This window comes from Triticum aestivum, chromosome 5A, assembly GCF_018294505.1.
Source record: "Triticum aestivum cultivar Chinese Spring chromosome 5A, IWGSC CS RefSeq v2.1, whole genome shotgun sequence".
NCBI classification, from domain to species: Eukaryota; Viridiplantae; Streptophyta; class Magnoliopsida; order Poales; family Poaceae; genus Triticum; species Triticum aestivum.
In genome coordinates this window covers 682,124,767-682,147,061 of record NC_057806.1, presented here as the reverse complement: position 1 = coordinate 682,147,061, position 22,295 = coordinate 682,124,767, and the positions used below count along the sequence as shown (strand labels likewise).

Sequence of the window (22,295 nt, the reverse complement as noted above, 5' to 3'; positions counted from 1 at the left end):
TCCTTCAAGTTCAAACAGAATCACTATATCAACACATGAACAAATAATCACTTCCTTTCAGATTTGCCATTCTGATTCATCACCACAGAACAAGCATATATTTCCAACATACATGACCAAAACTACATTCATGAAATGAGGCAAAGTAGCATACGAATATTTTGCCAGGGTGTTTTTTGTGAAGGAGTATAAAGTCCTAATGTATAAGATTGTGCAAAACAAGCACCGGCGTGGTGGATATATGAATTCCTCTAAGGTTAGCTGATGGATGCAACTCCAAAAACCAAGCATGCTTTATTTTGAACAAATGGTACATGCCAACTTTATTATAGACAGGCATCAAGACAAGTGAATGATATGCAGACATTCATTGGAAAATAACTGCCAGTATGACAAGGCTTTTGTCACTGGAATTTAATCTTTCAACTTTATAAAGATTGGCATATAATTGGCTGCTGCTAACAAATGGCCCAGTACAGCTGTATAAATAATAATGTTGTCATCAAGTGTAGGTCCTAGATTGTTTAAAATGGCAGTACTGTTCATGAAACAGGCAACCCGCGGTTCAGTAAATCACCTAATTTACATTAAATCGAAGATCGGATGTGATTGATCTCTCTATATCTTACGGCTGAGCTGATCATAATTACTGAAAACAACATGAAATAATTTTTTAGTCTGGATCGAACACCACCAAATGATCTTCTGCAACGATAGCTAGAATGGATTTTATCTCCAGTAATATTGGAACAATGACTGCAAACAGAGGAGATGGAGCGGGACTTGCATTACCAGAATAATGCCGGTGTTGAGCTGCTGCCCCAGTGAGACGATGCCAATGTCATTCAACACGTCGTGCTGGTGACGGTTGGGATGTTGACGGCAGCTGCCACATCCAGGCCGTTCGTGACGAGATGAGAGGACGTGTGCGGCATCACTGAACACGCAGATTGCTACCACAAAATAGTTCATCAATCTAAATTATCCTGTCTAGAGCTAGCTCCGAATGTCCAGTCAATTGCATCTAAGGCGAGCAGTCTTACACCAACCTGAATATCATGGAAGAGGCGTCCACTACTACATCTCAAACTGCCTTCCGTTGCAGTCTGTTCTCTTCTCCTGCGTGCATCCTTTCCACCATCTCATATCTGGCCTTCTTGTACCCACAGCCAGTCCCTGCCCACAACGCCTTACTTCTCCTCCTCTCCCTGCCAGCACAAGCACTGCAAGGATTTTAATAAAAAATTGATTGGTTCAGCATAAAAACATTTTTTGTAATTCATCATAGTCAGAATATCCTCACTACTTCAATCAACCACTGAAACGGTACCATAAACATCACAAATTTGCAAATAAAAATTGGAAGGAAGGATAAGTGGAATACCAGTTGTGTGGCAGTGGAATAATTGAAAGTTATGGACCAAGAATAATCCAAATCGACCTTCTATCGTTCGTCATGTTCATCTCTGAATCCATACACCATCTAGTTTTCCAGACCGGGATCCTGAATAGAAAGACCAAACACACTGAAGCAAATCAACTGAAGGCGCAAAAATAAGTATGAGTCGGCTACTCAGAGTCAGAATTCAGAAAGTAACTTGTCTAGGGAATTTCAACGAACCTATAGACATGTTGTTTGAATTAGCACCTAAATAATTCTCTCAATTAGAAAAAGACTTGCCACCAGGATTTGGGCGTCACACTGACCGGCGGCATCCAAAATTTGCAGAGAACAAGAAGTTCGCAAAATATTGTTTAATGGAAATCAACGTCCATGGAAGCCTGATTAACAAACAACTTCAAAGTATGAATTAGTTCTACTATTTGAAATCAACATACATGGTTTAGAAGGAGGGCTTGCCTCGCTGCCGGCCACAACAGATGTAGCCGCCGTCAATTGTCGAGCTAGATTGGGGCACCGGTTGCAGGTGCGGCTGACAGATAGGAAACAGGAGAAGAATGGAATGATGATGGAGGGAGGCACCTTGTTGCAGTACACCGCCTAATATAAAGCCTCTCACTGCCTTATTATTTGAATATGTGTTTGATTCGCGCAATTGTCTCTTTGCATGCTTGCGCTGCAATTTGTTTTTCTGGTTTTGTACAATCAGTGACTTTCTGCAGTATCAGTTTGTTTGCATGACACAGCTGCATGCTTGCTGCTACTTGGCCTCTCCTCTCCATGTCGTAAGATCAGTAAGAGGCAACATAAAAAAATCAGAAAATACCCTGATAAGTAGTTACAGATTGAACATGCCAATTGTTAAGGATGATTACATGGGAAAGCATGTATATGAGTAAGAAGACATAGATATAGATGTAAGGGGGACATAAAATGCACCACGGGAGTAATTCAGAGCATAGAGTAATTTAGGATTGAATAAATGATGTGTACAACTATCTCTAGGCTTAGAAGGGAATTATTATAGATCATTGTTGTGCAGGCAAATGTTCAAGAGCTCATAATACAGAACAATATTAGAACTCAAAAGCTTGGAGAAATGAAATATTAGGACTCAAGCATTAAAATGAAAGAGGCCCAGCTCGCATAAAATTCACAAATCTATGGTTTGAAGGCTGCATATTATAGGGAGAGGAGTTTATACTTCACTACATCATATAGTTACCTTGATTCACCTCACATGCAGCCTGCTTGGATACATGATACATAAAAGGTCTTCAGAATTAACATGAGAGATGGAAATGGTTAAGTTAGCAAATGGTAATAATAAGGGTAAAGCAAGAATCAATGTCCAAAATCATTGTAGATGAACCGCAGCAGCAGTAATCGCTTAGCCAAGTCTGTACCTATCCTGTGAAGAGGACCAGCACTTTTTATCCTCATTCTCTCCCTACAAGAAAAAATATCACCATGATGTAATCAGAATTTTCAATTTTGTGCCATATTTAAAAAAAACTTATTTGGAGTTAACTTATAGCCATAAGCATCAGAAAAATGAAAATAACTAAATATTAGGAAGGCCATCACCCAGGGTGATCTTTGTGGATACCGAGGATAGTTTTGTGTCAGTCGCATCACGGGGAATTAACTCGAGTGAAGTCATGGAGGGGTGGAGCATAATCCATATCAGCCATCTACAAGATGTGGTCTACACATCTGTCTGCACAAGAACAAACCGACCCGTGGCAAGACGACTCAAGGGAAAGGAAACATGCTGAGAATGCATGAAGCATCAACCCGATGAAGCAGATGTAGCTTGCTGAATTGTTTATGTAGTCATCGTATCAACGATACAAAATTGGCTACCCCAATCCCATAGGTTCAAACGTTCAGGAAGATTTCATAGGTTGTAACTACCCTGATCTGACAGGTTATAAATTCAGCAATATATCAGAGGTTGAAATAGTAGGCCATTCATCAGCAGGATTAAAATATCAAGTCTTATCAATCAGAGTTGGATTCAAATTTTATACTCGACATCTGTCTATTAGATAGAAGACCAAATAATTAAGCTACCAACAACCAAAGTCACAAGTTTGTTCACCCAGGGATATTGAATGACACAACCAAACAGAATTTGAAATCTTTGGAATTTCTTAACAAACCCCAGCAAATAAATCGTTAAAGAATGCATCCTACCGAGATATAAGAGGGAGAGGACTTTACCAGCAAATATGTCGCTGAGGTTCAGATTTGTTTTGTTGTGTGTCCTGAACCAGCGATGTAATGGGCTTGGCGAACATTAAGATGCAGGCACGAATCCTCCTCGAAGGCAGCGACGGTGGTAGAGGTGTCAACCGTACAGGCACGACGACTCCGCACATCTTAGAGCGTGGTGGCAGCATCCTCCCTGGCACACGCGTGTCCGATCCTCCCTTAACACACACCTGGTGACGGCTGAACCAGAAGGAAGGGACGATCAGTGGCGATTTTTTCTCCTTCTTACGGAATGAATGGAGCAATCTGGAGTGGGTTTGTGGAGAAAGGGTTGGATGCCTGGATCTTGTATGGGCGGCGGGCGGCGAACGGCGCGACGGCGACCTGCGGCGGCTCCCGCGGGGCGCGACGGGCGGTGAATGGCGGCGGCGAACGGCGCGCCGGCGGGGCGGCGACCTGCGGCGGGCGGCTCCCGCGGCTGGGGAGGCTCCCGGCGACCCGCGGCGGCTTCCCGTGGCTCCGGCGGCGCGAGGCGGCGGTGACGGGCGCGGCTTCCTGTGGCTCGGCGCGAGGCTGCTGCGAAGGGCGCGGCTGCGGGAGGAGGTCGTGCGGGAGGAGAAGGAGGAGGTTGTGCGGACGGTTTTCTCTTTTTTTTTACCGCGAGGCAGATTAGCCATCGATCGATTGTGGCTTAACCTGTGGTTGGTAGCGTTAAACATAGAAAAATTAAGAGCCATTAGATTTTGACGATGAATGAATGTGATTGTTTGGATCTGCCTCTTTTTTTTTATAATGGTAGTAGATGAGGATTGTAACCCAATGACATTGGTGGGTAATTAAAGTATAAAACGTGTTTGATGTTTTGAAGAAATGTAAGCCTTCAGATTGCAGGTTTGGATGGATAGGATGACTTGGTTCTTCGCCCTTTCTTTCTTTTATAGGGGTAATAGATACACGTTTCTTTTTACTCTTTTCAGCTAATGATAGTTCAGTTGTGACAAGTAAATAATAATTTGTTATCATGTGACCAGGTACTTCACACCTTATTAGGGATGTCTTCTACCAAATGGGCTTTTGACCGATGAGGACATAGTAGCACTCTCGGGTGACCAGGTGTGTCTTCGGCTGTATCCTTAAAATATTTCACTATTTATGTTGGATGGAGGATTAATCTCATATTTGCAAGGGATATTTACTAACGAACTACCAAAAATATATAGCTCTTTATTGTCACAAGTTTTTATATCAAAGGCACACACGAGCATGTCTGTTAGTAGCATTCTGTTCGAAGTCAGTAAGAAAGTAAATATAAGATTGTTCTTTTCCTGCGGAAGTTTTCATTGTGCAGGTTTGCCTACTTAATTCAAGTAGCACTGGTGGACTAACATCATACATCCAGAATGCCAAAAGGCTTTTGGTTGATCCAAGGCAACTTTAAAATATGTAGTCTGGCTGATTATGAAATATACCAGAAAGTGAGTACAGCTTATGTTAAGTTATAGTCCGGAGTCTTCATGTTGATTTATTTGAAATTTTGAAATGATTATAATTGGAAGTGTCACCTCAATTTCTGAGAGTAGTTGCATCCTAATGATTTACATCCTCTTGATGTTTTCTCTGAAATTTTCACATCCTATAGATGAACTTTTTCTACTGAATTTTTTACCCTGTTGGTAGTTGATGTTCTGAAGTTGAAGCAGCTATGGTCTATAAGTGCCCCACGTACTGAAGAAGTAGATGTTTCAATGGATGGATCGGGTCTTTTTGTATCTGAACTGATGCCGACTTGCCGCTACCAAGGAAAATGTGATTTCCCGTCTATTTTGCAGCCTGCATTAGTAGTTCAAGTTTATACCCTTGAATATTTTTCTTCGTGAGCAAGTGGTGACTCTTGGTTCATCTACTTTGTAGTTATCACCTTTCAGGTGTCTCTTTATTTTAGATTGTGGAGTAATCACATGATCTGTCAAAATATTTGTTTGGCAGAAAAGAGTAGTTGCTGAAGAGATCAATTGGATTTTGCTGGTCTGGACTCCTAATAATTTTTACCATTTGCTAATTGCGGAACTATATGTTGACTAGAAAAGTTAAGCTAATATGACGTTTGTCATTTAATACACATCAATATCATACGAGAAAACAATTATATTCATCTTCCTACATATGCTTGTCGGGAGTGGACCAGTGCTTTAGATAGTGGACCAGTGCATTGACATTTAGGTGGGAATACTTCTGATGATCGAGATATTCATCAAGTGGGCATGCCTCATATTCATATTTATCTTTCTCGATTTGAATACACGCTGTATAAATATGTTGAATTAAATTCACATAAGGGAGTATTAATTTTTTAAGATATCTGTAATAAGGACTGTGATAACTGGCAACCGTGTGCCAGATTGTAAAAGCCACCATACCCCCTCATTCCGCACCAAACCCATCCCCTTCTCCCGATTTTCTAGGCCATCCCGATCCCCCCGCACGAACCCCTCGCTTCTCCCAATTTTGTGGGCCATCCGGATCCCCCGCTGGAGCGGGCCCGTCCTGATCCAACAACCTCCAACAATTAATTTAGCAACAACAACTGCCTGGGCTGCGCCACGTTATTGATTTCTTTCAGCTTGCAGACTACTTGTACATTCCTGAGATCAGATCGAATGAAATTGAAAATTCAAACCGACGGACTCACTTGTCTGGGATTTGGAACTAATTCCTGGACGTTTTACACAGGTTCAGATAGTTCGCAAACTCGGGCGTCCCCTTCCGTCCTTTTTTAGATGCAAACCACCATAATATTTGCACTTAAGTTATCAGATATGAGGTTCGTATATTACCATATTATTTACATAGTAGTTGTCGAGTATGAATTTCAACAATTTTTTCCCTCTTGTGGTATATAAGTTACCACGTATGTGGTATGCAAGTTATCCTGGTATTTCCACATAAGTTACCGGGGTTATGTTTTTCAATAACGTTTTCTCCTCTTGGTCAAAAATTATCGTAGTGTTTGTACATAAGTTATCAGCTATGCAGTTACCGTGTTATTTTCACATAAGTTATCGAGGTTATGTATTTTAACAACATTTTTTTATTGGTCAAAGTTATCATGGTATTTGTACATAAATTATCGTGTATGTGGTTCGTATATTATCGTGCTATTTTTCACATAAGTTAACGGCGGTATGTTTTTCACACATTTTTCCCTACTTATTCAAAGGTATCGCGGTGTTTGTATGTAAGTTATCGGGTATGCGTTTTGTATACTATCGTGCTATTTTCACATAAGTTACTAGTGGTTATGTATTTCAACAACCTTTTCCCCTTTGGTCTTAGTCGCCGTGGTGTTTGTATGTAAATTATCGAATATGCGGTTTGTAAATTGCCATGTTATTTTCAGATAATATAAGGTGTTGGGGGTATGTTTTTCAACAAGTTTTTTCCCACTCACAAAAAAAAGGTTTTTTCCTTTTGTCAAACTCACAGCGGTGTTTGTACGTAAGTTACTGAGTACGAGGTTCGTATATTATCATGCTATTTTCACATAAGTTATCGGGGTATATTTTTCAACAACTTTTTTCCTTTGGTCAAAGTTATCACGGTGTTTGTATGCAAGTTATCGGGTATGAGGTTCGTATATTATCGTGCTATTTTCATATAAGTTATTGGAGTATATTTTTCAATATTTTTTCCTTAGGTCAAAGTCATCACGGTGTTTGTACGCAAAATATCGGGTATGTGGTTCATACATTACCGTATTATTTTCAGATAACTTATTGGGGTATATTTTTCAACATTTTTTCCTTTGCTCAAAGTTACCGTAGATGTTTGTGTGTAAGTTATCGGATATGTGATTTGTGTATTATCGTGTTATTTTCACATGAGTTACCAGGTGTGTTTTTTAACTACTTTTCCTCCTTTGTCAAAGTTATCGTGATGTTTATACGTAAGTTATTGGGTAGTTTTGATGAACCACGTATTACGCTCATGTCTGTATTGCCATCCTAGCTCTAAACTAATCTTCAGGCCACTTAGCATCTGAATCAAGGTAAAAGTGCAGAAGACCGGCTCTCGGTTTATATGCTCTAGATACTGAACTTTGCACCGCCCAACACACAAAGTTGCTTCCTTTTCTAAACAAAAAAAAGCACAAAGTTCTTCCAATCCCAAATGCCATGGCACCATCCAACAATTCTTGCAACAAACAACAATCTCGTGTTGTAGTACTATCAGAGCAGAGCAAACTGTAAACTCGAAAAAGAGGCCTGGAATCACATGATTATACAAAAAAGTGGCAACAAAATCTACGGAGAGTAGCACAGCAAGGTTGCCAGCAGTAGTAAACAACATCGAAACTGTACAACTACCCTGCTGTCAGGCTCATGCGCATCTGCTCGTAGGAGGCACAGCAAGCTCCGGCCATGGATGGGAATGGAGCCGAAGACGGGGACGTTACCTCGGCCGATTGGCAACCAACAACGTAGGTGGAGGAGATGTAGACGGGAGGGATGGAGCTCCTTGCTGAGCGGCCGGACGTGTAGCTGATGCGTGGTGGCATCGTCTGCCACGACATCTCTGCGATGACGGCCGCTGAGGTTGCAGCAGGATCCATCTACGACAAGAAGCAGGGTTGGGGCCATCCACAACAAGCAGCGGGGGTAGCGGATCTCGGCTCCCTTCTCCTTTTGACCAGGAAGCAAGGCAACGACTGATGGCTTTAGGTGGCTGCGGATCTCGCCGGAATCCGGAACCTGGAGGCCCTTGCGGCTGGGAGAGGAGGTGGAGGTGCCAGGGGCTAGCCGGCTAGGTGAGAAGGGAAGGGAAGGCGTGCTGCGCCGGAGCCGGGGGTGTGAGGCGAGCGGCGGGGTCGAGGTTTGAGGCGTGTGGCGGGGAGGCGCGTTGGCCACTGGAGAAGAAGGTGGGGAAGGGAACGCCTCATTGGATTTGGATTGAACGCCTCTCGATGCGTGTTGCCAGATACATATTTCGTTGTAATAAATATGAGCTGGCTAGCTACTAAGATGTCCTATTGTCGGATATCTGGATTACCATCACTCGATGAAATCTTATTTGGTTCTGTTTAATGCAATGCAGGTGGAGAACATGTCCTTCTTTTATGCTGAGCTCATGTTGGTTCATTACACAATGCTTATCTACTCGCCATCTATCATTGCAGCAATATCCCAAAGTACCATATCGGCTTGGCTGAGTTACAAATTGATGTACGTCTTCCTACTCACTTTTCTGAAATCTGATTATTACATCAAATCGGAACCTGAGTTTGAGTTATAATGATCCTCTTGCAATATTTAATAAGAATGGTATATAGTACTGGAATGTTTTTCTTATAACAATGATGATATAAGGCACTACTTACAATCATTGGATCATTTTCGCCATATCATTACAATTTTTTAACCCAAACAACATTTTTAAATGCTCTTAGGCTAGGGCGACGAGATGCAGAGGAGCCCTGGGTACAGAACTACAGGTGAAGGGAGGTGGGTGGCAGGTCGAGCAACTATGGTCAGGGTGGCTGTGTGAAGAATAAAGAGGTGGGCAAGGAAGTGTTGAACTAACTGATGCTATGGAGATGAATCAGGGAGATTAGAGTAGAGAAGTTGAGATAATTTTAGGCGATGTTCAGTAGAAGAGGATTTTTTTTCTAGCTATGTAAGCCCAAGATGTGTGATGCTCAACAAGGTATGTGTCTGATTTGGAGGTCACCCGCCTTTTGGAGCATATTAGACTTTGATTTCAATCGATGCTGTGCTCTGGCATCAACCTTGTAAGATGTCACCTCTCAGTTAATATAGATATATTAGCATGCTATATGCTTTGACGACTGAACACTTTGCTTCTGCACTTCCGTTAAGTATACTCTTTTTAAACAACTGGCTTTTTTTCTGGACTGCATACACACGTTCACAAATGCATTAGCTAGATTGGTGTGCACAAGACCGCAGAGGAGGCGCGCCACGGGCGCGCCTCTGCCACTAGTATATAAAAAAGCATGCACGCACCCTAGCGCAGCTTCGTCACCGTGCATTTCTTTCTGTCCTGTGGGTCCGACCTGACGCGGGTGGAGGTTCGAAACCAACTCCTCGCTCAAAAATCCGATGCACGCCAGCCAGCTGAGCCACGCCCTATTATGATAACACTAGATCGGGTCCGCGCCCTGGCGCGAGGGTGCTGGTCCCAACGTTTTCAAAACAGGTAATGCTAAGTCAGTATTAACCCAAGTTTAATACTGTCTGCAATCATAATGGATAACATGCAGTGAAGAATATGATAGGAGCGGGACATAGATGTGCGGACACTTCTAAAAGTGAACGAACATTTTTGAAACATGTGAACAAATTTCAAAATTATAGTAATATTTTAAAAATATGTTAACACTTGTTAAGTTACACAGAAAAAGCTATAATAGTCAACAATGCAAGTCTCTTCAAACAAGAAACCCAACCCGTCCGACACTTATCCATCACCACCAAGTGCTTTGTAGTAGAAATATCAGCCAAAATATGCACTACTGATTATCTGAACTGGAGCATCACATTTTGAAGAAGAAACAAGAATATATTTAATAGACAACGTACTGAACTTGGTTTACAGTACACGACATTCCTTACGATATGAGCCTTGTAAAAAGAAAAGATGTATTTACTATATCAGCGAGTACAGCCTTAAGATAAAGAGACCATTCACAATGGAGTTGACATATGCCATGAGGACGATCAAGAGTACATAATCAGTTGGGCTACAAAGCAGCAGAGCAAGTCTGTGAATAGATTGTACAAGCCGCTTTCACATTTACAAAGGGAAGAATCCTGGCACAAAGACTTTGTGACCCTGACTAAATGGAAATCCTAATCAGTATGTAAAAGCGGAGATAAAGCCATAACTAAATGGAAATCAAAAGCTACTACATCTACAAAAAGTACAGTCCTGTGCCATGGAGTTAATAACTACTTAATATTGGATATAAACAGAAAATATAAAAAAATTGCTACCTGTCCATCATTTCCACATTCTTACAACTGAGACATACTTTTAAAACCGCAAGCTCCTCAACTCACAACAGAAAATAAGAAATGTGACTCGATCGTCCGTTTTCAGGGAAACAACATGACACACATAATTAAGGATCCATTCGTGACGAAGAATCAAGTTTATAACGAATGGATGGCAAGAAATAAATGATCTCTAGCAAAGCAATCTTACATGGCTAATAGAGTGCAGGTTGAGAAATCTCACCGTCTGACATCAGCAGGAGGAGCTCAAGTGGGCCTTGGAATCGCCCGTGCTGCCATGGAAGTTCTATGCACCGCGAATAGTCCCAACGGCGCTTTCACTTCATATGGTGTGATAACCTGAACTCTGTACATCAAGCAGTAATCTTATTGTTACCACTCTTTTCACCTTATTATATGCCTAATTATTTAACACTGACAGAGGTTTCCAAATTGGCGATTTTGTTTTGGCATATAAAGAAACTGAAGTTCATAATATATAAAAGCAAATTAATAGAAATTAAATATTGCAACCATGAATCCAACCCTCTAGTGATTACTCTCATTCTAAAGTTAAAACATACCATTATGTAGCTACTAAGTAATCAATTAGGTTAGCTTGCACGAACAAGGAGTTAACTGACAGGTATCCCTAATCACAATAGCTAGTTAGTAGTTTGCATGCTACTAACCTCACGCTTGACCAGCCTGCACTATATGGACTCCTTCAGGCTTCTGCATTCAATGGATTCTCTCTCCGGCACTCCTCTGTTGTCTGTACAACAGGTAAGAAGTGCGGCTTGCCGCACCCCTGCGGGTGCGGTCATTCTCAACCCGGTAATAAAGCGATCAGAAAATAATGTAAGAACATCAGCAAGCAACAATGCAATGAACAAGAGAGATAAAGGCAAATACATAAGAAACATAGATCAACTTCTTACATGGAACATAACATGAAAACCCATGCATTTATTAGTTTGGACCAGACCAGTTGCCCTAGGAAACATCACAAAGTTCAAGGACACTGCAAATTTGCTATAGAGCAATCCCTGTCATTTCACTATTCTGCTGGCAATATTGGGATCACAAATTCAGTAAATTTAGTAACTGAATATATCACCACACTTTTCAGCATATAGTTTCCTGTTTATTTGTACTTGAGAGAGCTCTCAGGTATAGGTGTGAGACCAAGTTGTATTTAAGACCGCACATGGAAAAGTTGTGTATGGAAAGAACAACATGGACATGTGATAGGTTGTACATGTGTCCGAGGTTACATAAAGTACACATGAAGCGACTTTACATCACTGATATGTTAGCCAGTTTATCCTAACATAGACTAATGCAACCTGACCTTACATACCATACTGGCCAAAAGGGTGCAGCAACCATCTTGGATATAGAACTATAGACTACCTGTATATGATATGATTGGGGAAGAGCTAATACTAAGTACTACTCCCTCCGTTCCAAATTACTCGTCGCAGAAATGGATGTATCTAGAACTAAAATACATCTAGATACAACCATATCTGCGACAAGTAATTCGGAACGGAGGGAGTATTAGGTAACTACTTGGATAACCATCAAATCTTACCATCAGTCTTAGTCTATCCAGATTCCTGAAAGTAAATACCACGTAGCCATGTGAGTGGCTAGGAACAGGGCCGGTCCTGAGATTTTGGGGGCCCGGGGCGAAACTAGAACTAGGGGCCCTTAGTATGTAGAGTATGGCATCCGTGAAGAGTTATCAACCAAGATTAGAGTTTTAAATAACCAGTTATAGCTTTGCTATAGCGGTTTGAGAAGGGTGCTGTCAAATGGTGTTCATGTAATTGTTGTTCGGTGTAGTTACTAAATAGCCGGTTATAGCCTCGCTCTAGCTGATTTGGAGAACCCGGCACTATTTGGCATAGTCTGCTATTTAAAACTATGATGGTGATATCAATGGTTTTGAAGTGCTCCTGTTATAAATGGTAATCGGGAGTACTCTAACTGAATGGGCAAACTGTAAAAAAATCATAAATACTTGATAGAGCCTTTCCAAATAATATCTATGAGGTATAGATCTCACAATGCAACCAGATCAACCATGTAGCCTCACCGATGGTATTAGATAACGATAGTAGCCAGTGATAAAAATTCATGTAAAAAAACATGTTGTGCTATCTTACGTGTTTTCTAGTTCGTATATAGTCCCTATTGAAATACCTAAAAAGACTTAATTATATTTAAAACGGAGAGAGTATTTTTTTTCCAAACCTACGTGCAATCTGCAGAGAATGCCGATGACCAAGCAGATAAGCATTGTAAATTTGTATACCTTTTTTTTGAAGCTATAAATTTGTATACCTGGTTGTCACAAAACCCTAGTTTGCTTCGTGGTCGATCACGAACGTCGCTGTTGTTGCTTATGCCACGCATAGAAAGCGGAGCTAGATCGTAGGCTTGGCATTGCCGCTGCTACCGTTGTCACACGTTCAGAGAGGATTTCGAGGTAGCGGCGACCAGACCGATCACCGATCAGCCAAGGCGCTGCCACGATAGAGGAGCAAAGAAAGATGAAAAGAAGCCTGATCTGATGCATCATGCGTTGCACCTACATTTTCTGAGGGAATGCGTTGCACCTGCCTGGCTGCCTAGAGTCCTATCAAACCAAAAGATCGCTAAATTTTCAGAAACAGAATCATCATTTTTTTTTGGAAACAGAATCATCGCTAGTTACTCGGCTTCTTCGTTACGATGATAGTTGCTCGTATTACCACTTGGGCCAGTCCCAACAGCATCATCTTTTTTCTAGCGCGCGTGCAGGTTAAGCTTCTACATAGCAGTACGTATCGGGGGCCCCTTCGTAGTCGGGGGCCCGGGGTGGCCGCCCCTCTCGCCCCCCCTCAGGGCCGGCCCTGGCTAGGAAGCATATTTTTAAGACATTACAGTTTAGCATCATTTACCGGAGCTAAATTACATAAATTTCTATAGCTCTTTATCCCTGTAGTTGAAAACTATGTGAAACAATACAAATAAGAGAAAAATGAGGTATCATTTGGAAACACAAACTTTGGGAGCCCTCAACTACACCGAATGGAAATACATGATGATGCTAAGCACCATAGCATGATAGGGAACATGGCTTTGGTGTCGATGCACATTGTAGCAGAAGTTTCCACTGCAGAGGTAGTATGGCGCAGGGAGTCTCTGGCAAGAAAACCACAAGATCCAGTCAAGCCCACTGCATGAAGTTGGAGACATGGCAGCAGGGGTTCGCACAATAAACTCCATTCAAATCCTTTAAAGCATCTAGTTGATGAAACAGATAGAGGAATGGTCAAATTAGCTCGCCTGCTCACCAAAAAGAATAAATGAAGAAATAAAAACCAGCCTTGCATTATAGTATGGTGGAACCGGGCTTGCAATAAACTCCCGAGGGCCTGGTTTATGGAAAAGGATTAAAAGACACCAGGTTTACATCATCAAGTGACATGAACGACAAGATGGGTACGGCGGCGAAAGGGGCCAACCACCAACACGTCACCGCTGGATAGAGTTGCATAAAGAAGTGGTGAAGTGAATCGCAAACGAACTCTGAACATGCTTCCGTGATGAGTTGAGGCTTATGGGGAATTAGAAGAATACTTTTGATTGCAAAAACATAAATTTAGTATCTGGCAAACTGAATGATGGGATGTTACACAACCATTGTAGACTGACTTACTAATGTTTAATATAATACTTATTTTGCTATTTCTCACAATGTAAGATGTGGCAAAGTTCGGTGAGGTTAGGCCTGAATATCAGCAACAGAAAAAGCAAGCAAGAACAAATACGTCTTAGCTCGAGCTCAAGCTATTTAGGTAAGATAATAAGAACCAGTTCATCGACATATTTTGGATAGCTATAAAACACATTAAACTTCACATTAAGATTGTGAGATATACCTCAGTTGAGTAGATCCTCTGATCGGCCCCCTTGGAAAAATCACCAAACTTTTGCAGAAGTGGAGGAGTTTAAGAATAATTGAATCTTCTGACCACCTCCTCCATCGATAAAAGAGAAGAAATTACATGGTAAAATTATACAGTCATCTGCCATAAAATGGAAAAATACAAACCATTAGCAAGTCTGGATTACACGATTGTGGAAATTCAACACATGACACCAGCAAGATAACTAATACAGGAAAGTTACAAATGAGACTGTAAAATACAAAGAATGTAGGATAACATGCATTCTTTCTTCTTGCAAGAACCCTTCACTTTGGCAGCATGCTCTCCAACTGCCTTCTTCTCTTCTTTGGTTCCAAAAAGGTCAACATTGTTGTCATCGTCATTATCAGCGGCAGTAGCCTGCAAAATACAGGATTCATGATGTTATACTTGTGATACTGAAATATTTAAATAAACCACACAAGTTCCGAATAACAACCAGGACATGAATCAGTTAAGCAGTTGACACACTTATGCAATAGAACACAAATGCCGTTTGATCCTGTGATGGACAGATCCGAGCCGTCGGATCAAAAATGATTCATGCGCTTGTGAGAGGATATATATATATATATATATATATATATATATATATATATATATATATATATATATATATATTGTGTTTTTGCCTGCATATTTTAGATGGTATGCGCGGAAGAATTAATATAGTGTAAGCCTAAAGGCATGAGCAGGCTAGAAGAAATAATTGGAACCTAGATGATTAAAATGAGAAAGACAAGGATCCATGTATACTTTTAAGTGGCCAACAAATTGAATAGGCAGAAGCAGAAAGGGGTTATAATACCCTGATTCTCTATTTATTACATGAAAATTCGTTAAAGCACTGCAGGTGAGAAAAAAACTTGATCAACATATGAGTTTGCTGCATATTAGTGAATGAAATACAACAAAGTATTTCTAAAAGGTTACCATTCTTTTCCCAGGGTTTGCAAAGGTCTCCGCCATGTGGAAGACATAATAATAGTTGGGTGTTTTCTTGTTTTTGATTATCTTCCGTAGGTTATGGGTATTGTGATTATATAACTTGACTTTATTCCACCACACACAATAGCCACTAAACTCATTGATGTAGCAGACACAAGGTTCGCCTCTGCGAATTTACATGAAAACATACCATTAGTATTTTTTCTAATATAGAACTTGAGGCAGAGGGTTACCATCAACATCGTTGCTGGCATCAACTTGAGTTATATAGTTAGCGTCAACTTGAGTTATGTAGTTAACATTAACATCAACACCAGCATCTAATTCCTCTTGTTTAACTGCAAGTCTCTGAAAAAACAGTAGAAGCATCACACTGATTTAATTGTTGGTGGTTTTAGCTAGGAGGGCTAATTGAAAAATATGACTGTGTTCATTAATACAACTATCTAAAACTAATCACATAGATCTGTAATAGAACACAACTTCATAGTCTTTGTGGCTTCGTATAAAGTGGGTGTTCACATGGTCATTTTACAGAATGAGTAAAAATTGTAGGTTGGTATAATCATAACTTGTGACAATACTCACACAGTCACATGGTGATAACTCTAAATTCCACACATATAATTAGCATGCTGATAGTGTTATTATCATGTGAAAAAGATCATAAATTGACATATACATTTGCTGCTAGCCATGGCCTATCTACTTTTGTGTGAGTATTAATATATTCGAGTGTGGATTATTAGTAAGCAAGTTAAATACTTTCAGAGCATTAATCTGAAGCACATACTTACACATGGAGTGTGTAGGTTTCTTTCCTAACACTTAGAATGTTGACAATTTGCCCTTTTAAACTATAATAAAAACGCAGAGAAGCAAGTTTCCTTCCCCTTCTATTTATTAATCCACATGCTAATATGCTTCATGACGAGCAGGCATTTGCCATCCCTCATATTCTTTCATGTTTGTGAGTACCTAAAAAATATGTGTATGTCCCTGTGTGTGTGTGTGTGTGCAGAACCGTATGTGCTCATGTGTGCCGCTCATCATGCTCATGTGTGCCGCTCATCAATTACTCCGCTATCTGAAACCTAACGCTAAATTGGATACCAAACAATGCAGAGAAATTGAGAGCAAGACCAGACTAAACTTCATTTGATCTCAATAAAAGGGATTATAAAACAGCTAGACTATCAACCTATGCCATCTTCTTTTTCACGCCTCGGATAGTATATCTTTAAATAGAACTGTTCGTGCCAACTTAATGTATTGCAGCAATTCAAAGACAAATCTGATTCAGGTTCAGTATGACAAAGAACACATCACCAAGTGAAATGTGATTAAGGTTCAGTATGGCAAAGAACACGCCACCATGAGAAATGTGGTTTTTAGTGTCTAGTGAGCAAGTATGGTGTGTATTCATCTGTAACTTGATTACATGAATTCAGTTTCAGCATGTCAAGAAAGAGCAGTAGTGCAACGTATTAATGTGATTGGATGACCATGACCAGTATGTCAAAAGCTTCATCTTACCAGTACACTTCAGATAGTAGTATAAACACTGTCCTTGTAGGACAACAAAGCGAGGAAGCCAGTCATCGACATCGGCGTCGTCTATGATAGGTGGCTCCCCAGGAAGTTGAGTCCATCTCTGCAACGCACAAGAGATCATTTAGAGTCACCAGTCTGTTGAACAGCTGTCACACAAATGAAGCTGTTTTGGGGGCAAGCAAACAAAAGTGCACTGGTTTCTTACGTACACTTCTGATATGGAGGTACCCGGAAAGGAGTGCATATCTCAAGGCTTCGTCAATATTTTCTAACCTGCAATGCTAAACTATATGAATCACATCTGACGAAGAACAAAACACTGAATATAAATAGACACTTAGGTTTAGGTGAAAATCCACACAAACGTTGAGGCTGAATATTGAAGGGGTACTTCATCATACTGGGCTTTTAGCTAGGACACCCTTTCATCGGCATCGGCAATTTCGCTTCGTAATGATTCTACTTCAGCTCTTGTCAATTCGGTCTGATAACAATGAAAACTGTCGGTGTACTTGTAAGACAGGATTCGTGATACATGACAGAAACAGAGGTCCGCTATAGTTAGAAAACATTGTAACCTTGTCATCATCCTTGTTGCTGGAAGACCACCTAATGCAAGGAATAGACAACAGTTGCAGAAGAGATAAACTCCCTTGACTCGTTTCGGGGTCCAAGAATGCCTACATGGACTGTTTATTACAGGACAGGAACAACAAGCTAAGCGTGTCACTACACCCAGAATTAAAGGAAGAGGTTGAAAATTAAACAAGCCTTTGACAGCCATTGTTCGTTCTGCCATGAGTATCATCACCTTGGTGACGGATCCATGTTGCTCTTACTTGTGGACAGACCATCAGCACCGTCCATGGGCTCTTTCTCGGGCGTGAAGTGCTGCGGGAAGACCTTTATTCTTCCGTAAACACCATCCATCCAACGGCGCAGGTGCTAGAAGAAATTGCATAGTCTGCTTAACAATGATACAATGTAGCGTAGAATTAAGAAGTGTAAGACAATATCGATAGCGAAGTGGTACGCCACATATTAGACTATCTAGTGCAGGTATTATCTGTTGAATGCATAGTTTCAGCAAAGGTATTCTACGCAAATAGGAAGGCTCGTAATATGGTCCAAGCATCGGCTGAAAGCCTCAGATTGCTTCCACGAGCATGTTTGGGTGTTCTTACAATGCTGAAATTCTATTATTAAGACCAGTGCAATAAGCCATTAACCGACAGTTTTATTTATTATTCTATCATAATGGCTATACTATCCAAGAGCTATCACTCCCCCTAATTTTCTGTCTCGGAGAAGATGCACATTGGTCCATCAAAATAAAACACTAAAGCCTGGAGCACATTAGTTGGCAGTGATATATATAAATGTAGGTTTTTGGAACCTAGCTAAATCTGAGAATTGGCTAGATAAGATAGATGTGCAGGGTAAGAAGAGGGGGTGGAGCTCACCAGGTTCAGGGGGGTAGGAGGAGGGAGGAGCCATGAGGGCTCGTGCCTCGTCCACCTGCAGCAGTTGCTAAGAGGAGCAGGGACGCGTCCGTGCACCTGCGTGACCAAAAGCAGCAACAACGTGAGGGGAGGGGAGGGGATTAGGGTTGGAGCAGGGGGTGGCATCCCGAGCAGGCCATTGCGTGGGCGCGGAGCAGGCAGAGCATAAGCACTCGGAGGCCAAGGTCGGACGACATCGCCGACGAATCTGCGAGCACCTTGGCCGCCGCCTGACCTGCTCACTCTCCCTCTTCTATTCCCTTCCCTTCCCTTCTGATGACGAGAGGGCGAGGCTGCGGGCTGCTACGCCGCCTTGGCCTGCTACTGCTGCTCCCCGCCGCCGCCGCCGTCATGCTCCTCGTCCTCCCTCCTCTGCTGCTCGTCGTCGTTGGGAGGGCAGCAGCAGCACACATGTGCGCGTGCACCCACACACGCAACAGCACACACGCGCGCACACACATACCGCATGGGGGGCAAAATCGTCTTTTCAGGTGTCATTTAGGCTCAAAATGGACGGAAGTGTCGTATAGGGAATAAAATTTAGGACTAATGTCAAATAGGGAAGAAAAACTTTTCCAGTGTCAAATAAGGAACCAGATTTTAAGACAGTGTCAAATAAGGAATTTTCTCGGGAGGATATTACATGCGTGGTCTGCTGTCCAGACTGAAGCTGATGCCTGCATGCAGGCGCTTGTTGCTGCATCTAATGCAGGGATGTGCAATATCTGCATTGAATTCTCCAACCTGATCATTGGGATGAAGAGCTCTGCATGGGATCTCGCTCCGAAAGGCGTCCTTTTCAGGGACTTGCGTCAATTCATTAGTTCAAACTTTAGTACTTTTGCTTACTCTCTAGTTCCTCGTACTTGTAATAAAGTTTTTTTTAAATATTGGTAGTCGGTAATTGTAATAAAGTAGCCCACGAACTTGCCGGCAAGGGAAGTCGTGACTCTGTGGTTAGCTGAGTGTGGACTGACGAGGTACCGGTTGATGTAAGCCATTTGGTGGCCAGCGATCTTGCTGTGTCGGAGTAAGATGTGGAATCCCAGTGTTCCAAGATAAAAAAAAATGACTTGCCCATGCAATTTGGTAGCTGTTTGGATCGACACCATAAGATTGGCTCGCCCGGCGTGCCCAGCGCTCTCCCGTGTAATTCTCGCTAAGGCGTGGGCGAGACGAGGGCGTGGAAAAGCCGCGCCAAAATTTTGGCATCGTGACTCTGGTCGTTATAATGGGCCCTGCCGCGTGCATGCAGTTGAGATAAGTCGATTTTTTGGCTGTAACAAACCAACATCGCTTTTAACTCAAACTTATGCGGGCCTGCGCATGATTAGCGATGGCATGCAAACAATACCAAAACGAACTACATGCAGCATGCCATGACTTTTCTTCACATTGCCCACATCTAAATTTTGGAGAAAAAACATAAGAGTATCCAAGTATTGATATATCTTTACCTAATCTTTATCTTTATTACCTAATAATAATAAAAGGGCTATTGCTTCTTGCTCCCTAATTTTCGTCCGTATTTATGATCCTAATTTTTGTCCGTCGTCGTACGTCGTTAGAAGCAGAAAAATCCTTCCGCTACTGTGCCAACCAAGCCCCGTACGCCCCAACGGTGTGCCATCAAACAGTAGAAAAGATCGAACTCGCGACGTGTTGTTCAGTTCAGAACGAGGCGTCCAACTGAGCTACACCATGTTTTTGTATGAAGGAGAGGCTTTGATTCCCTATTACATAATCCCACATCGCTTTCTTGTACACACATAAACCAATTTAAATACGGCTGCATGTTCAAATCAATAAGCCAACTGGGATGTGGGATCAATAGGCAAGGGTGGCAAAAGGAATTAGAACCGAGGCGAAAGATGGATGGATGATGATAACGAGGAAAAAGATGCACCGTTGGTGGATGATGACCCTGAGGAAAAAGATATGGAGCGAGAAGGGGTGTTGCTGTGTGTGTGGTGAGCATGAGTTGGTTGGGCTGTGACGCCATGGCCGCCGAGCGTGTGTGTGCTACCATGGTGCGGGGGCTGACCATGGCGGAGTCAGCGCGCTACCCCCGATGGCCCGATTGAAGAGAAACCAAGAGAGGTTCGAGTTCGTACAGCTAGCGTGATAAACCAACAGAGATGGCCCGATTGAAGAGAAACCAATAGAGATTCGAGTTCGTACAGTTGATCAATTTTACATCAGTTGATCCCTTATATTCATTATTTATCATAACGCTTTTCCATAGAATATTTGATCTGTTTATTGGTTCAGTATAATCCTTACTATCTTTTTTTGCGAGTATAATCCTTACTATCTTGCATAATACTAGATATATATTTCTAAATATGTACTACGAAATAACACCAAGTTATATAATTCAGTTACTATATTTTTTTTATAAACTTTCAAAATTTAGTGTCCCATCCTAGAGATGGCCCTAGCAACATACATATTCGTGGTGCAAAATAAGTCAAGTGGGAGGCCGATGGTTTGGAGCCCACATACCCACCTGAATTTGGTTCGATCCCTCTCTTTGTCGGACATACTTCTGTGGCTGCGACCCCAACCATGACTGCAATGGTGGCTGCAGGCGCGACCCCCTCAAATGTTCATAGAAGCTTCCAAAGATCAAAGTGGCAGAGAAAGTTAAGGCACATGGCAGGACCACAAGTCAGGATGATGACTTTCTTAATATCAATTTCAAAGAAGAAAGTGAATTGTGTATTTCATTGATGATGATTCGACGGGACACGGGACAGGATGATAATTTTTTTCTTTGAAATTGCAATGTATATTTAACTTTTGGTTTTGCATAGATTTACACAATTATTTGCTCCCATTGAGCATCATATGCGGAGCTAATTCTTCTTGGAAGCAAGTTTGTTTATTTTTGAGAAACCAAGGAAGCTTATTTCGATCCAAAATCAACAATAAAATTTTGACCACACTTTGTGTATCTATGGAGTGCCATATCGATAATCGGGTGAAAACTTGATAAGACAAATGTTGCATATTTAAATAGTAACATTTTCTGTTTTCTCGGATTAACGTCGCAACCCATCAATTTCACACCAAGTGGAAGATAAGGGATTTAGAAGCAAACTGGGAGCTCAGATTAACTCTCGAATACCACACAAACTCAAATTTATTTTATAATGTTAATTGCAACACTCGGTCCTATCTTGCACTTAGAATTTTCATAAACTACGAATGTATTTTGTAATATTGGATACACATCAAAGTTTCCCCTATTGCAACGTGTCAAGCATTGATGGTTGTTGGCTACATATGACATGAGACCAGAAAGGAGCAATGTTGAAGTTGGGGAGATAGGGTTTGGAGTTCACGCAATTCGCGACGAGTGGAAGGGGAGGTGTTGATAAGGTAACATTCATGTTCTCGCCTAACACAAACAAGTGGAAGGGGAGGCGTTGATAATGTTTTGCTTGCTACTACAACGCCTTACTTTAAAAAAAATCGCAATACTATTTCTTTTCATTTATTCTAAATTTAGCTCATGGCATTTGGTCCAATTTTTTTAATTTCAAAATGACCTAATAAGTTGAACTAAGTTGTCTCGGACCACATTTGATGTTTAAAATAGCAGCCTGAAAACCCTGAAAACACCTACTGTCAATCGATTCATTGTACGCCATATTAAAACAGTGGGCGTGCACAT

General features: G+C 41.5%; 3 long non-coding RNA genes and 1 pseudogene across 3 annotated transcripts; all 4 read right to left on the bottom strand.

The window, feature by feature from the left end:
* Positions 1 to 513: 513 nt before the first annotated feature.
* LOC123108389 (uncharacterized) lies at positions 514 to 1,515 on the bottom strand. The gene is made up of 3 exons (XR_006451891.1): positions 1,385 to 1,515; positions 1,050 to 1,223; positions 514 to 953 (listed from the first exon to the last, which is right to left on the bottom strand). It is a non-coding gene; the product is annotated as an uncharacterized lncRNA (long non-coding RNA).
* An 8,829-nt stretch (positions 1,516 to 10,344) lies between these two features.
* Positions 10,345 to 10,911, bottom strand: LOC123108386 (uncharacterized). Its single transcript, XR_006451890.1, has 2 exons — positions 10,841 to 10,911; positions 10,345 to 10,468 (listed from the first exon to the last, which is right to left on the bottom strand). It is a non-coding gene; the product is annotated as an uncharacterized lncRNA (long non-coding RNA).
* A 2,898-nt stretch (positions 10,912 to 13,809) lies between these two features.
* Positions 13,810 to 14,624, bottom strand: LOC123105962 (uncharacterized). The gene is made up of 3 exons (XR_006451118.1): positions 14,565 to 14,624; positions 13,977 to 14,057; positions 13,810 to 13,824 (listed from the first exon to the last, which is right to left on the bottom strand). It is a non-coding gene; the product is annotated as an uncharacterized lncRNA (long non-coding RNA).
* Positions 14,625 to 14,913: 289 nt separating this feature from the next.
* On the bottom strand, positions 14,914 to 17,787 carry LOC123101793 (uncharacterized; annotated as a pseudogene).
* Positions 17,788 to 22,295: the final 4,508 nt, after the last annotated feature.